Here is a 16,306-nt window from a genome sequence, read left to right as displayed (position 1 = left end):
TTAAGCTGGTTTTGGCTACTTCTTTAGTATTTGTGGTCATTTTTGGCCTGTTTAAAGCTGCTCTTCTTCTTGCCTATTTCTAATGTGCTTCAGGCTATTTCTAACCTCTTGATGCCCATTTCTAATTCTTCTGAAGCCATTCTGGCAGTTTCCAAACCATTTTGGGTCCATTTCCTACCCATTTCTAGCCTGGTTTTGCCGTTTCCTAGCTTGGTTTAACTCCTGTATGGTCATTTTTATCTTACTCTTCTGCCTTTCTAAACCTTTTTTAGATTCTTTTGGCACATTGTAAACAATGGAGAGGCTTTTCCATCTTTATTCTGCCCATTCCTTACTAGTTTTAAGCTGGTTTTGGCTACTTCTTAGTATTTATGGTCATTTCTGGCCTGTTTTAAAGCTGCTCTTGCTACTTTCTAATGTGCTTCAGGCTATTTCTAACCTCTTGATGCCCATTTCTAATTCTTCTGAAGCCATTCTGGCAGTTTCCAAACCATTTTGGTCCATTTCCTACCCATTTCTAGCCTGGTCTTGCCCTTTCATAGCTTGGTTTAACTCCTGTATGGTCATTTTTATCTTACTCTTCTGCCATTTCTAAACCTTTTTAGATTCTTTGGCACATTGTAAACAATGGAGAGGCTTTTCCATCTTATTCTGCCCATCCTTACTAGTTTTAAGCTGGTTTTGGCTACTTCTTTAGTATTTGTGGTCATTTTTGGCCTGTTTTAAGCTGCTCTTGCCTATTTCTAATGTGCTTCAGGCTATTTCTAACCTCTTGATGCCCATTTCTAATTCTTCTGAAGCCATTCTGGCAGTTTCCAAACCATTTTGGTCATTTCCTACCCATTTCTAGCCTGGTTTTGCCCGTTTCCTAGCTTGGTTTAACTCCTGTATGGTCATTTTTATCTACTGTCTCTGTTTCTAAACCTTTTTTAGATTCTTTTGGCACATTGTAAACAATGGAGAGGCTTTTCCATCTTATTCTGCCCAATCCTTACTAGTTTTAAGCTGGTTTTGGCTCCTTCTTCAATATTTGTGGTCATTTCTGGCTGTTTTAAGCTGCTCTTAGCCTTTTTCTAATGTGCTTCAGGCTATTTCTAACCTCTTGATGCCCATTTCTAATTCTTCTGAAGCCATTCTGGCAGTTTCCAAACCATTTTGGTCCATTTCCTACCCATTTCTAGCCTGGTCTTGCCCTTCCTAGCTTTGGTTTAACTCCTGTATGGTCATTTTTATCTTACTGTTCTGCATTTCTAAACCTTTTTTAGATTCTTTTGGCACATTGTAAACAATGGAGAGGCTTTTCCATCTTATTCTGGCCCATTCCTTACTAGTTTTAAGCTGGTTTTGGCTACTTCTTTCAATATTTGTGGTCATTTCTGGGCTGTTTTTAAAGCTGCTCTTGCCTATTTCTAATGTGCTTCAGGCTATTTCTAACCTCTTGATGCCATTTCTAATTCTTCTGAAGCCATTCTGGCAGTTTCCAAACCATTTTGGTCCATTTCCTACCCATTTCTAGCCTGATTCTTGCCGTTCCTAGCTTGGTTTAACTCCTGTATGGTCATTTTTATCTTACTCTTCTCCGTTTCTAAACCTTTTTTAGATTCTTTTGGCACATTGTAAACAATGGAGAGGCTTTTCCATCTTATTCTGCCCATTCCTTACTAGTTTTAAGCTGGTTTTGGCTACTTCTTTAGTATTTGTGGTCATTTCTGGCCTGTTTTAAGCTGCTCTTTGCCTATTTCTAATGTGCTTCAGGCTATTTCTAACCTCTTGATGCCCATTTCTAATTCTTCTGAAGCCATTCTGGCAGTTTCCAAACCATTTTGGTCCATTTCCTACCCATTTCTAGCCTGGTTTTGGCCGTTTCCTAGCTTGGTTTAACTCCTGTATGGTCATTTTTATTTTACTCTTCTCCGTTTCTAAACCTTTTTTAGATTCTTTTGGCACATTGTAAACAATTGAGAGGCTTTTTCCATCTTATTCTGCCCAATTCCTTACTAGTTTTAAGCTGGTTTTGGCTACTTCTTCAATATTTGTGGTCATTTCTGGCCTGTTTTAAGCTGCTCTTGCCTACTTCTAATGTGCTTCAGGCTATTTCTAACCTCTTGATGCCCATTTCTAATTCTTCTGAAGCCATTCTGGCAGTTTCCAAACCATTTTGGTTCCATTTCCTACCCATTTCTAGCCTGGTCTTCCCCTTCCTAGCTTGGTTTAACTCCTGTATGGTCATTTTTATCTTACTCTTCTGCATTTCTAAACCTTTTTTAGATTCTTTTGGCACATTGTAAACAATGGAGAGGCTTTTCCATCTTATTCTGCCCATTCCTTACTAGTTTTAAGCTGGTTTTGGCTACTTCTTTAGTATTTGTGGTCATTTTTGGCCTGTTTTAAGCTGCTCTTGCCTATTTCTAATGTGCTTCAGGCTATTTCTAACCTCTTGATGCCCATTTCTAATTCTTCTGAAGCCATTCTGGCAGTTTCCAAACCATTTTGGTCCATTTCCTACCCATTTCTAGCCTGGTTTTGCCGTTTCCTAGCTTGGTTTAACTCCTGTATGGTCATTTTTATTTTACTCTTCTCCGTTTCTAAACCTTTTTTAGATTCTTTTGGCACATTGTAAACAATGGAGAGGCTTTTCCATCTTATTCTGCCCAATCCTTACTAGTTTTAAGCTGGTTTTGGCTCCTTCTTCAATATTTGTGGTCATTTCTGGGCTGTTTTAAGCTGCTCTTGCCTTATTTCTAATGTGCTTCAGGCTATTTCTAACCTCTTGATGCCCATTTCTAATTCTTCTGAAGCCATTCTGGCAGTTTCCAAACCATTTTGGTTCATTTCCTACCCATTTCTAGCCTGGTCTTCCCCTTCCTAGCTTGGTTTAACTCCTGTATGGTCATTTTTATCTTACTCTTCTGCATTTCTAAACCTTTTTTAGATTCTTTTGGCACATTGTAAACAATGGAGAGGCTTTTCCATCTTATTCTGCCCATTCCTTACTAGTTTTAAGCTGGTTTTGGCTACTTCTTTAGTATTTGTGGTCATTTTTGGCCTGTTTTAAGCTGCTCTTGCCTATTTCTAATGTGCTTCAGGCTATTTCTAACCTCTTGATGCCCATTTCTAATTCTTCTGAAGCCATTCTGGCAGTTTCCAAACCATTTTGGTCCATTTCCTACCCATTTCTAGCCTGGTTTTGCCAGTTTCCTAGCTTGGTTTAACTCCTGTATGGTCATTTTTATTTTACTCTTCTCCGTTTCTAAACCTTTTTTAGATTCTTTTGGCACATTGTAAACAATGGAGAGGCTTTTCCATCTTATTCTGCCCAATTCCTTACTAGTTTTAAGCTGGTTTTGGCTACTTCTTTCAATATTTGTGGTCATTTTCTGGCCTGTTTTAAGCTGCTCTTGCCTTACTTCTAATGTGCTTCAGGCTATTTCTAACCTCTTGATGCCCATTTCTAATTCTTCTGAAGCCATTCTGGCAGTTTCCAAACCATTTTGGTCCATTTCCTACCCATTTCTAGCCTGGTCTTGCCCTTCCTAGCTTGGTTTAACTCCTGTATGGTCATTTTTATCTTACTCTTCTGCATTTCTAAACCTTTTTTAGATTCTTTTGGCACATTGTAAACAATGGAGAGGCTTTTCCATCTTATTCTGCCCATTCCTTACTAGTTTTAAGCTGGTTTTGGCTACTTCTTTAGTATTTGTGGTCATTTTTGGCCTGTTTTAAGCTGCTCTTGCCTATTTCTAATGTGCTTCAGGCTATTTCTAACCTCTTGATGCCCATTTCTAATTCTTCTGAAGCCATTCTGGCAGTTTCCAAACCATTTTGGTCCATTTCCTACCCATTTCTAGCCTGGTTTTGCCATTTCCTAGCTTGGTTTTAACTCCTGTATGGTCATTTTTATTTTACTCTTCTCCGTTTCTAAACCTTTTTTAGATTCTTTTGGCACATTGTAAACAATGGAGAGGCTTTTCCATCTTATTTCTGCCCATTCCTTACTAGTTTTAAGCTGGTTTTGGCTACTTCTTTAGTATTTGTGGTCATTTTTGGCCTGTTTTAAGCTGCTCTTGCCTACTTCTAATGTGCTTCAGGCTATTTCTAACCTCTTGATGCCCATTTCTAATTCTTCTGAAGCCATTCTGGCAGTTTCCAAACCATTTTGGTCCATTTCCTACCCATTTCTAGCCTGGTCTTGCCCTTCCTAGCTTGGTTTAACTCCTGTATGGTCATTTTTATCTTACTGTTCTGCATTTCTAAACCTTTTTTAGATTCTTTTGGCACATTGTAAACAATGGAGAGGCTTTTCCATCTTATTCTGCCCATTCCTTACTAGTTTTAAGCTGGTTTTGGCTACTTCTTTAGTATTTGTGGTCATTTTTGGCCTGTTTTAAGCTGCTCTTGCCTATTTTCTAATGTGCTTCAGGCTATTTCTAACCTCTTGATGCCCATTTCTAATTCTTCTGAAGCCATTCTGGCAGTTTCCAAACCATTTTGGTTCATTTCCTACCCATTTCTAGCCTGGTCTTCCCCTTCCTATCTTGGTTTAACTCCTGTATGGTCATTTTTATCTTACTGTTCTGCATTTCTAAACCTTTTTTAGATTCTTTTGGCACATTGTAAACAATGGAGAGGCTTTTCCATCTTATTCTGCCCATTCCTTACTAGTTTTAAGCTGGTTTTGGCTACTTCTTTAGTATTTGTGGTCATTTTTGGCCTGTTTTAAGCTGCTCTTGCCTATTTCTAATGTGCTTCAGGCTATTTATATTTATTTATAGATATGATACTATGAAATAGCTTTATTATCCCTTGCTAAAAATGCTTCCTTTTTTGCTTTCTTAGCAGTCAGTGCAAAAATTCAAGTTAATATCATAATATCATGGTAAAAGCTGCAAGCTCTGAAGTGGTACAGGCTGGCAGGAAGCTCCCAGTGTATGGTTTGGTGTGAGCAGCACCGATGTATTAGGTTTGGCATAGTAGTACATGGGTTTTTTTTCTTGTTTTTAGTGGCCATCTATGCCATCTATGCATCTATGCTTAACTTGTTAACAATTTATGTTCATATGTACGAGGAGGAGGAACATAAAGATGATGTAAGGATAGACAGGTTTGTAAAACCAGCCATTTCTTCAAGGGACGGCTGCTGCAGCAATACCCTGCTTGCACGATGCCCTATATGAGTGTCTGTTTTGAGCGAGTTTTACACGTGACCTGCACCCTGATCATGCGTTCTTTTTAGGCTGCACACCCGCCTATCAGCCTCATCAGCGTTGATGCTGTGGACCCACATCAGTGGTTTCTTGAGCTTTGAGAAAAACCCAGTTCTTGTTCTTAGATAAATACAAGAACCCTTCTGTTTCAGAGCAGCGTGCAGCCATGTGCACACTGTGTGTGCCAGAACAGACCCTTTCAAGAGCTCCAGAAGACTTTTTTAGCCTCTTTCTTTCATCTGCAAGACCAAAAAGGAAAGAGAGGTTTCTGCAACTGGGAAGCAGGAGAAGAGAGCGGAGGTATGTCTGGTAATCGTAGCACATGCTTCTCTGACCTTGCCGAGAGAGGAAATCCATTTACTCTCTGCTTTCATCGATTGGTCTGTAATTTGCCTGTAGTTATCCTCCCCATTTCTACATTTTACAGAATCATGGAATGGTTCATGTTGGAAGGGACCTTAAAGCTCATCCAGCTCCAACCCCTGCCACAGGCAGGCAGGGACACCTCACACTAGAGCAGGTTGCTCCAAGCCCCTGTGTCCAACCTGGACTTGAACACTGCCAGGGATGGGGCAGCCACAGCTTCTCTGTGCACCCTGTGCCAGCGCCTCAGCACCCTCACGGGGAACAGCTTCTGCCTAAGAGCTCAGCTCAGTTTCCCCTCGGGCAGGTTCAAGCCATTCCCCTTGGCCTGTCCCTACAGGCCCTTGTCCCAAGCCCCTCTCCAGGTTTCCTGCAGCCCCTTTAGGCACTGGAGCTGCTCTCAGGTCTCCCCTTCAGGAGCCTTCTCTTGTCCAGGCTGCCCCAGCCCAGCTCTCTCAGCCTGGCTCCAGAGCATAGCTGCTCCAGCCCTCGCAGCAGCTCCATGGTTTCCTCTGGCTCGCTTGAGCAGCTCCACGTCCCTCTTGAGCTGGGGCTGAAGATGTGGATGCAGGACTTTGTTTCCTCTTACATTGGCATAATGCAGAGTGACACTTTAACAGCTGGACAGATGTAGATTCTCCTACCTGGGGCCAGTAAATGAGAGCAAAACCACATCCTCTGCTTGAACAAGGAAGAAATTATTTTGTTCACCTTGTTTACGTGCTTAATTCAAGAAGTTTTTTCCCTTCCAGTCAATTACATTCACGTAATTGAAAACATTGTCCCAGGAAATCTCAGCTTGGTTTGCTTTCCTGCTCGGAGACCATTGCGCTGCTTTTTGCTTAAACAGCAATTGCTTTGCTTGCAGGCTGTTTTGCAGCAGCTCTATGGCTATGGGGAATTACCAGTGTTTTTCTAATCATCCTGTTGGATGTTGTGACAATGCAGGTCCCCGGTTTCCTCTTGACATTTGGGTACTGCCAGCAGAGTTTGCAGCCCTTGGTGTTGTCTTTGTTGAATTAGGACCTGCACTGCTGAGGAGAAGGCAAGGCCTGGAGGGAGGGAGGGAGAACCAGGAACAGGTCAGCCCCAGTATTTTTCTGTAATGAGGGTGGTAAAGCACTGGCAGAGGTTGGCCAGAGAGGTGGTGGATGCCCCATCCCTGGGGACATTCAAGGCCAGGCTGGATGTGGTTCTGAGCACCCTGATGGAGTTGAAGATGTCCCTGCTCATGGCAGGGGAGGTTAGACCAGATGACCTTTAAAGGTTCCTTCCAACCAAAACCATCCTGTGCTCATATGATTAGAACCCCAGGGAATGCAGGCATTTCCCTACAGCTGCTGAGGGTCTCTTTAGAAGCCCAAGGCCACAGTTACCCTTCTTTCTTAGGGAAGGGCTTCCCGTCCTCACGCTCTTTGGTGTGTCTGGTGGCATTGTGCCCATGCCGAAGCTTGTCTTTGGCACCTTGAGCTAAAGTGCTTCACTGACATGAGGTTAAATTCATCTGGAGGAGCCTGTTTTAATGCAGCCAGGGAGGGGAAACTGGCTTATTATTTGCAGTACTGAGCTCTGTTCAGCAGGTGGGTCACGGTAAATGTTTGCTGCCACAAGTACCAGTACCAGTGCGAGTAACACCCAGCTCTGGGCAAATGCACCTTGATTTCAACCTATTTGAACTGGTCACTTACCAGCATAGCAAGTATCACATCCTGCAGGCAAAGCTGCTCAGGTGCAGCTGATGGATCCCTGAGCCCAGCAGGAGGCCTGAGGCTGCTTTTCCATTTACCTCTAAGAGCAATGACATTGGAACCACGGCAGGACGTAGAGCTTTCGTGTGCATAACCCCAAATGTATCTGCCTTTCCTAGCCTGCCAGGCAGGCAGCGTTAGTGCCGCTTTCTAGCTCACTAAAGGGTATTATCTGCTCAACATTTTCCAGTGACAAGACTTCACCTGTAACGTAGCTGATGGTGGGCTCACAGACCAGAACACACACAGCCTATTGCACAGATCGGCTTTCCTGGCAGCCCCGGGCAGCACTTGCAGGGACAGAGGTGTGTACTTAGCCCCTGATTCCAAGAAGATGCCGTAACATGGCTGTTTCTAACTCATTTATGCCCACTTCTAAACTGTTTTATTTGCTATTTCTAAATTCTTTCTGCCATTTCTAACCCGTGTTTGGTCACTTCTAACCCTTTTAAAGCCATTTCTTAAAATTTCCCTCTTTTTTTGGCCCTTTTCTCACTCTGTTTAAGCCACTTTTTTATTTCTCTAACCCATTTTTTCCCATTTGTCAGCAGCTTTAAGCCTTTTTTGACGATTTCTAACACAATTGTGGCCACTTCTAACTAGATTTAAACCCATTTTTAGCCATTTGCAACCCTTATATGTCCAATTCTAACCTGGTTTAAGCCATTTTGTCCATTTCTAAACTATTTTTTCTTCTAACCATTTTTTTTTGCCACTTCAAACACATTTTTGCCCATTTCTGAGCCTGGTTTAAGCCATTTTTCCCCATTTCTACCCTATTTTAAGCCATTTTAGTCTATTTCAAAACAATTCATGGCCATTTCTATCCCAGTTTTGCCCATTTCTTACCAGTTTTAAGCCGTTTTTGGCAATTTCTAACCCATCTTTCCCATTTCTAACCCCTTTAAAGCTTTTTTGGGGGCTATTTCTGACCTGTCTGTGGCTGTTTCTGTCCCATATTTATCCACATCTTCCGCATTGTAGGCCATTTTTGCCCACTTCTAACCCATTTTTACCCATTTCTTGATTGTTTTAATCCATTTTGGGCCACTTGTGTTCCACTTTGGACCATTTGTAAGGTGTTTTGAACCATTTTTTTCATTTTCTAACCCATGTTTGCCCATTTCTTATCTCATTTTAGGTATGGGACGCCTAAAAATAGTTACTGAAAGAGACTAAAAGACAAGGACAGCTGGAAAAAACATGAATGAAAAAGGAAATAAAATGTGTAAAGAAAATAAAAAGCAAAAGAGAAGAATGTGATTATAAATCCCCACAAAGCAAACACAAAGCAATAAAAGTCTGAAAGAATCTCGAATAGAAGTTCCTTAAGCAACTTTGCCCCAGCCCCAATATTGCAAACTGTCCCCACTCAGCAGCTGGGGTCCCCGGAGGCTGTCAACGGGGAGGGGAGCCGCCGTTGCTCTCAGGCCGTTGCTTCTGCAGCGTGTGCTGCCACCTCGTGTCCAAGCGTCGGTACTGCAGGTGCTGGAGGTGGGGGGGCACGGCGTAGCTCGGGGCACTGCTCGCTGCTGCCATCCTGTGTCCAAAGCTCGGTACTGCAGGTGCCGGAGATGCGGGAGGGGAAGCAAAGGGGTGGCTCAGAGCAAAGGGAGGTGCTGCCCTCCTGTGGCCAAAAGTACGAACTGCACCCCAAGAGGCCGGAGCCGCCCGAAGGGAACCGAGCGGAGCCGAAGCCGCCTGAGGGGGACGGAGCCGCCCGGAGGGACCGGAGTGGCTTCCATGGGGTCCCAGGGGAGCCGACAGCTGCCATTGCCCCCCCCGTTTGCCTCCGCCAAGTCCCGTTACCCCCATGATTCGCCTCGGCTCGGTACGGTACGGTCCGGACCCGGTTCGGCGGCACAAGCCGCACCCCGACTGGCTGAGACGCCTGTCAGTCACTCTTACTCCCGCCCCGCTTCCGTTCGGCTTCTACACTGGCCCCCCCACTCCTCTGATTGGCTGCGGCGCTTGTCAGTCACGCCTAGTCCCGCCCGGCTCCGGCGGCGCCGGATCACTGCTCTGATTGGTTGCGGCGGTTGTCAATCACGCTTAGTCCCGCCCGGCGCCGACGGCGCCCCCCCACTCCTCTGATTGGCTGCGGCGGTTGTCTATCACGCTTAGTCCCGCCCGGCGCCGACGGCGCCCCCCCCACGCCTCTGATTGGCTGCGGCGGTTGTCAATCACGCTTAGCCCCCCCCCCTCTCCGGCTCCGCCCCCACTCCTCTGATTGGCTGAGGCGCACGTGACCCGCTCCTAGCCACGCCCCTCTCCGGCTCCGCCCCCCCTCTCCTCTGATTGGCTGATGAGTACGTCACCCGCTCGTAGCCACGCCCCTCGCCGGCTCCGCCCCCCCCTCTCCTCTGATTGGCTGATGAGCACGTCACCCGCTCCTAGCCACGCCCCTCTCCGACACCGCCCCCCCACTCCTCTGATTGGCTGAGGCGAAGCCGAACCCTCCCGAAGCGGCGGAACCGGCCGAAGAGAACCGAGCGGAGCCGAAGCCGCCTGAGGGGGACGGAGCCGCCCGAAGGGAACCGAGCGGAGCCGACGCCGCCTGAGGGGGACGGAGCCGCCCGGAGGGACCGGAGTGGCTTCCATGGGGTCCCAGGGGAGCCGACAGCTGCCATTGCCCCCCCCGTTTGCCTCCGCCGAGTCCCGTTACCCCCATGATTCGCCTCGGTTCGGTACGGTACGGTCCGGGCCCGGTTCGGCGGCACAACCCGCACCCCGACTGGCTGAGACGCCTGTCAGTCACTCTTACTCCCGCCCCGCTTCCGTTCGGCTTCTACACTGGCCCCCCCACTCCTCTGATTGGCTGCGGCGCTTGTCAGTCACGCCTAGTCCCGCCCGGCTCCGGCGGCGCCGGATCACTGCTCTGATTGGCTGCGGCGGTTGTCAATCACGCTTAGTCCCGCCCGGCGCCGGCGGCGCCCCCCCACTCCTCTGATTGGCTGCGGCGCTTGTCAATCACGCTTAGTCCCGCCCGGCGCCGACGGCGCCCCCCCACGCCTCTGATTGGCTGCGGCGGTTGTCAATCACGCTTAGTCCCGCCCGGCGCCCACGGCGCCCCCCCACGCCTCTGATTGGCTGCGGCGGTTGTCAATCACGCTTAGTCCCGCCCGGCGCCCAGGGCGCCCCCCCACGCCTCTGATTGGCTGCGGCGGTTGTCAATCACGCTTAGTCCCGCCCGGCGCCGGCTCCGCCCCCCACTCCTCTGATTGGCTGAGGAGCACGTGACCCGCTTCTAGCCACGCCCCTCTCCGGCTCCGCCCCCCCTCTCCTCTGATTGGCTGATGCGCACGTGACCCGCTCCTAGCCACGCCCCTCTCCGGCTCCGCCCCCCCCTCTCCTCTGATTGGCTGATGAGTACGTCACCCGCTCGTAGCCACGCCCCTCGCCGGCTCCGCCCCCCCACTCTTCTGATTGGCTGATGAGCACGTCACCCGCTCCTAGCCACGCCCCTCTCCGACACCGCCCCCCCACTCCTCTGATTGGCTGAGGCGAAGCCGAACCCTCCCGAAGCGGCGGAACCGGCCGAAGAGAACCGAGCGGAGCCGAAGCCGCCTGAGGGGGACGGAGCCGCCCGAAGGGAACCGAGCGGAGCCGAAGCCGCCTGAGGGGGACGGAGCCGCCCGAAGGGAACCGAGCGGAGCCGAAGCCGCCTGAGGGGGACGGAGCCGCCCGGAGGGACCGGAGTGGCTTCCATGGGGTCCCAGGGGAGCCGACAGCTGCCATTGCCCCCCCCGTTTGCCTCCGCCAAGTCCCGTTACCCCCATGATTCGCCTCGGCTCGGTACGGTACGGTCCGGACCCGGTTCGGCGGCACAAGCCGCACCCCGACTGGCTGAGACGCCTGTCAGTCACTCTTACTCCCGCCCCGCTTCCGTTCGGCTTCTACACTGGCCCCCCCACTCCTCTGATTGGCTGCGGCGCTTGTCAGTCACGCCTAGTCCCGCCCGGCTCCGGCGGCGCCGGATCACTGCTCTGATTGGTTGCGGCGGTTGTCAATCACGCTTAGTCCCGCCCGGCGCCGACGGCGCCCCCCCACTCCTCTGATTGGCTGCGGCGGTTGTCTATCACGCTTAGTCCCGCCCGGCGCCGACGGCGCCCCCCCCACGCCTCTGATTGGCTGCGGCGGTTGTCAATCACGCTTAGCCCCCCCCCTCTCCGGCTCCGCCCCCACTCCTCTGATTGGCTGAGGCGCACGTGACCCGCTCCTAGCCACGCCCCTCTCCGGCTCCGCCCCCCCCTCTCCTCTGATTGGCTGATGAGTACGTCACCCGCTCGTAGCCACGCCCCTCGCCGGCTCCGCCCCCCCCTCTCCTCTGATTGGCTGATGAGCACGTCACCCGCTCCTAGCCACGCCCCTCTCCGACACCGCCCCCCCACTCCTCTGATTGGCTGAGGCGAAGCCGAACCCTCCCGAAGCGGCGGAACCGGCCGAAGAGAACCGAGCGGAGCCGAAGCCGCCTGAGGGGGACGGAGCCGCCCGAAGGGAACCGAGCGGAGCCGACGCCGCCTGAGGGGGACGGAGCCGCCCGGAGGGACCGGAGTGGCTTCCATGGGGTCCCAGGGGAGCCGACAGCTGCCATTGCCCCCCCCGTTTGCCTCCGCCGAGTCCCGTTACCCCCATGATTCGCCTCGGTTCGGTACGGTACGGTCCGGGCCCGGTTCGGCGGCACAACCCGCACCCCGACTGGCTGAGACGCCTGTCAGTCACTCTTACTCCCGCCCCGCTTCCGTTCGGCTTCTACACTGGCCCCCCCACTCCTCTGATTGGCTGCGGCGCTTGTCAGTCACGCCTAGTCCCGCCCGGCTCCGGCGGCGCCGGATCACTGCTCTGATTGGCTGCGGCGGTTGTCAATCACGCTTAGTCCCGCCCGGCGCCGGCGGCGCCCCCCCACTCCTCTGATTGGCTGCGGCGCTTGTCAATCACGCTTAGTCCCGCCCGGCGCCGACGGCGCCCCCCCACGCCTCTGATTGGCTGCGGCGGTTGTCAATCACGCTTAGTCCCGCCCGGCGCCCACGGCGCCCCCCCACGCCTCTGATTGGCTGCGGCGGTTGTCAATCACGCTTAGTCCCGCCCGGCGCCCAGGGCGCCCCCCCACGCCTCTGATTGGCTGCGGCGGTTGTCAATCACGCTTAGTCCCGCCCGGCGCCGGCTCCGCCCCCCACTCCTCTGATTGGCTGAGGAGCACGTGACCCGCTTCTAGCCACGCCCCTCTCCGGCTCCGCCCCCCCTCTCCTCTGATTGGCTGATGCGCACGTGACCCGCTCCTAGCCACGCCCCTCTCCGGCTCCGCCCCCCCCTCTCCTCTGATTGGCTGATGAGTACGTCACCCGCTCGTAGCCACGCCCCTCGCCGGCTCCGCCCCCCCACTCTTCTGATTGGCTGATGAGCACGTCACCCGCTCCTAGCCACGCCCCTCTCCGACACCGCCCCCCCCACTCCTCTGATTGGCTGAGGCGAAGCCGAACCCTCCCGAAGCGGCGGAACCGGCCGAAGAGAACCGAGCGGAGCCGAAGCCGCCTGAGGGGGACGGAGCCGCCCGAAGGGAACCGAGCGGAGCCGAAGCCGCCTGAGGGGGACGGAGCCGCCCGAAGGGAACCGAGCGGAGCCGAAGCCGCCTGAGGGGGACGGAGCCGCCCGGAGGGACCGGAGTGGCTTCCATGGGGTCCCAGGGGAGCCGACAGCTGCCATTGCCCCCCCCGTTTGCCTCCGCCGAGTCCCGTTACCCCCATGATTCGCCTCGGTTCGGTACGGTACGGTCCGGGCCCGGTTCGGCGGCACAACCCCCCCCCCGACTGGCTGAGACGCCTGTCAGTCACTCTTACTCCCGCCCCGCTTCCGTTCGGCTTCTACACTGGCCCCCCCACTCCTCTGATTGGCTGCGGCGCTTGTCAGTCACGCCTAGTCCCGCCCGGCTCCGGCGGCGCCGGATCACTGCTCTGATTGGCTGCGGCGATTGTCAATCACGCTTAGTCCCGCCCGGCGCCGGCGGCGCCCCCCCACTCCTCTGATTGGCTGCGGCGGTTGTCAATCACGCTTAGTCCCGCCCGGCGCCGACGGCGCCCCCCCACGCCTCTGATTGGCTGCGGCGCTTGTCAATCACGCTTAGTCCCGCCCGGCGCCGGCGGCGCCCCCCCACGCCTCTGATTGGCTGCGGCGCTTGTCAATCACGCTTAGTCCCGCCCGGCGCCCACGGCGCCCCCCCACGCCTCTGATTGGCTGCGGCGGTTGTCAATCACGCTTAGTCCCGCCCGGCGCCGGCTCCGCCCCCCACTCGTCTGATTGGCTGAGGCGCACGTGACCCGCTCCTAGTCACGCCCCTCTCCGGCTCCGCCCCCCCCTCTCCTCTGATTGGCTGATGAGTACGTCACCCGCTCGTAGCCACGCCCCTCGCCGGCTCCGCCCCCTCACTCTTCTGATTGGCTGATGAGTACGTCACCCGCTCCTAGCCACGCCCCTCTCCGACACCGCCCCCCCACTCCTCTGATTGGCTGAGGCGAAGCCGAACCCTCCCGAAGCGGCGGAACCGGCCGAAGAGAACCGAGCGGAGCCGAAGCCGCCTGAGGGGGACGGAGCCGCCCGAAGGGAACCGAGCGGAGCCGAAGCCGCCTGAGGGGGACGGAGCCGCCCGGAGGGACCGGAGTGGCTTCCATGGGGTCCCAGGGGAGCCGACAGCTGCCATTGCCCCCCCCGTTTGCCTCCGCCGAGTCCCGTTACCCCCATGATTCGCCTCGGTTCGGTACGGTACGGTCCGGGCCCGGTTCGGCGGCACAACCCGCACCCCGACTGGCTGAGACGCCTGTCAGTCACTCTTACTCCCGCCCCGCTTCCGTTCGGCTTCTACACTGGCCCCCCCACTCCTCTGATTGGCTGCGGCGCTTGTCAGTCACGCCTAGTCCCGCCCGGCTCCGGCGGCGCCCCATCACTCCTCTGATTGGCTGCGGCGGATGTCAATCACGCTTAGTCCCGCCCGGCGCCGGCGGCGCCCCCCCACTCCTCTGATTGGCTGCGGCGGTTGTCAATCACGCTTAGTCCCGCCCGGCGCCCACGGCGCCCCCCCACGCCTCTGATTGGCTGCGGCGGTTGTCAATCACGCTTAGTCCCGCCCGGCGCCGGCTCCGCCCCCCACTCCTCTGATTGGCTGCGGCGGTTGTCAATCACGCTTAGTCCCGCCCGGCGCCGGCTCCGCCCCCCACTCCTCTGATTGGCTGAGGAGCACGTGACCCGCTTCTAGCCACGCCCCTCTCCGGCTCCGCCCCCCCTCTCCTCTGATTGGCTGATGCGCACGTGACCCGCTCCTAGCCACGCCCCTCTCCGGCTCCGCCCCCCCCTCTCCTCTGATTGGCTGATGAGTACGTCACCCGCTCGTAGCCACGCCCCTCGCCGGCTCCGCCCCCTCACTCTTCTGATTGGCTGATGAGTACGTCACCCGCTCCTAGCCACGCCCCTCTCCGACACCGCCCCCCCACTCCTCTGATTGGCTGAGGCGAAGCCGAACCCTCCCGAAGCGGCGGAACCGGCCGAAGAGAACCGAGCGGAGCCGAAGCCGCCTGAGGGGGACGGAGCCGCCCGAAGGGAACCGAGCGGAGCCGAAGCCGCCTGAGGGGGACGGAGCCGCCCGGAGGGACCGGAGTGGCTTCCATGGGGTCCCAGGGGAGCCGACAGCTGCCATTGCCCCCCCCGTTTGCCTCCGCCGAGTCCCGTTACCCCCATGATTCGCCTCGGTTCGGTACGGTACGGTCCGGGCCCGGTTCGGCGGCACAACCCGCACCCCGACTGGCTGAGACGCCTGTCAGTCACTCTTACTCCCGCCCCGCTTCCGTTCGGCTTCTACACTGGCCCCCCCACTCCTCTGATTGGCTGCGGCGCTTGTCAGTCACGCCTAGTCCCGCCCGGCTCCGGCGGCGCCGGATCACTGCTCTGATTGGCTGCGGCGGTTGTCAATCACGCTTAGTCCCGCCCGGCGCCGGCGGCGCACCCCACTCCTCTGATTGGCTGCGGCGGTTGTCAATCACGCTTAGTCCCGCCCGGCGCCCACGGCGCCCCCCCACGCCTCTGATTGGCTGCGGCGGTTGTCAATCACGCTTAGTCCCGCCCGGCGCCCAGGGCGCCCCCCCACGCTTGTGATTGGCTGCGGCGGTTGTCAATCACGCTTAGTCCCGCCCGGCGCCGGCTCCGCCCCCCACTCCTCTGATTGGCTGATGCGCACGTGACCCGCTCCTAGCCACGCCCCTCTCCGGCTCCGCCCCCCCTCTCCTCTGATTGGCTGATGCGCACGTGACCCGCTCCTAGCCACGCCCCTCGCCGGCTCCGCCCCCCCTCTCCTCTGATTGGCTGATGAGTACGTCACCCGCTCCTAGCCACGCCCCTCGCCGGCTCCGCCCCCCCACTCTTCTGATTGGCTGATGAGCACGTCACCCGCTCCTAGCCACGCCCCTCTCCGACACCGCCCCCCCACTCCTCTGATTGGCTGAGGCGAAGCCGAACCCTCCCGAAGCGGCGGAACCGCCCGAAGAGAACCGAGCGGAGCCGAAGCCGCCTGAGGGGGACGGAGCCGCCCGAAGGGAACCGAGCGGAGCCGAAGCCGCCTGAGGGGGACGGAGCCGCCAGGAGGGACCGGAGTGGCTTCCATGGGGTCCCAGGGGAGCCGACAGCTGCCATTGCCCCCCCCGTTTGCCTCCGCCGAGTCCCGTTACCCCCATGATTCGCCTCGGCTCGGTACGGTACGGTCCGGGCCCGGTTCGGCGGCACAACCCGCACCCCGACTGGCTGAGACGCCTGTCAGTCACTCTTACTCCCGCCCCGCTTCCGTTCGGCTTCTACACTGGCCCCCCCACTCCTCTGATTGGCTGCGGCGCTTGTCAGTCACGCCTAGTCCCGCCCGGCTCCGGCGGCGCCGGATCACTGCTCTGATTGGCTGCGGCGGTTGTCAATCACGCTTAGTCCCGCCCGGCGCCGACGGCGCCCCCCCACGCCTCT

The 16,306-nt window shown here is 55.0% G+C and overlaps 1 long non-coding RNA gene across 1 annotated transcript; it reads left to right on the top strand.

The window, feature by feature from the left end:
- The first annotated feature begins 4,754 nt into the window (after window positions 1-4,754).
- On the top strand, window positions 4,755-8,520 carry LOC115946451 (uncharacterized). The gene is made up of 3 exons (XR_004549748.1): window positions 4,755-5,504; window positions 7,506-7,620; window positions 8,457-8,520. It is a non-coding gene; the product is annotated as an uncharacterized lncRNA (long non-coding RNA).
- Window positions 8,521-16,306: the final 7,786 nt, after the last annotated feature.

The sequence above is a fragment of the Melopsittacus undulatus genome, chromosome 6, assembly GCF_012275295.1.
Source record: "Melopsittacus undulatus isolate bMelUnd1 chromosome 6, bMelUnd1.mat.Z, whole genome shotgun sequence".
Taxonomy (NCBI): domain Eukaryota; kingdom Metazoa; phylum Chordata; class Aves; order Psittaciformes; family Psittaculidae; genus Melopsittacus; species Melopsittacus undulatus.
The sequence above is the reverse complement of the archived record's forward strand: the minus strand, read 5'-3'. Positions and strand labels throughout refer to the sequence as shown.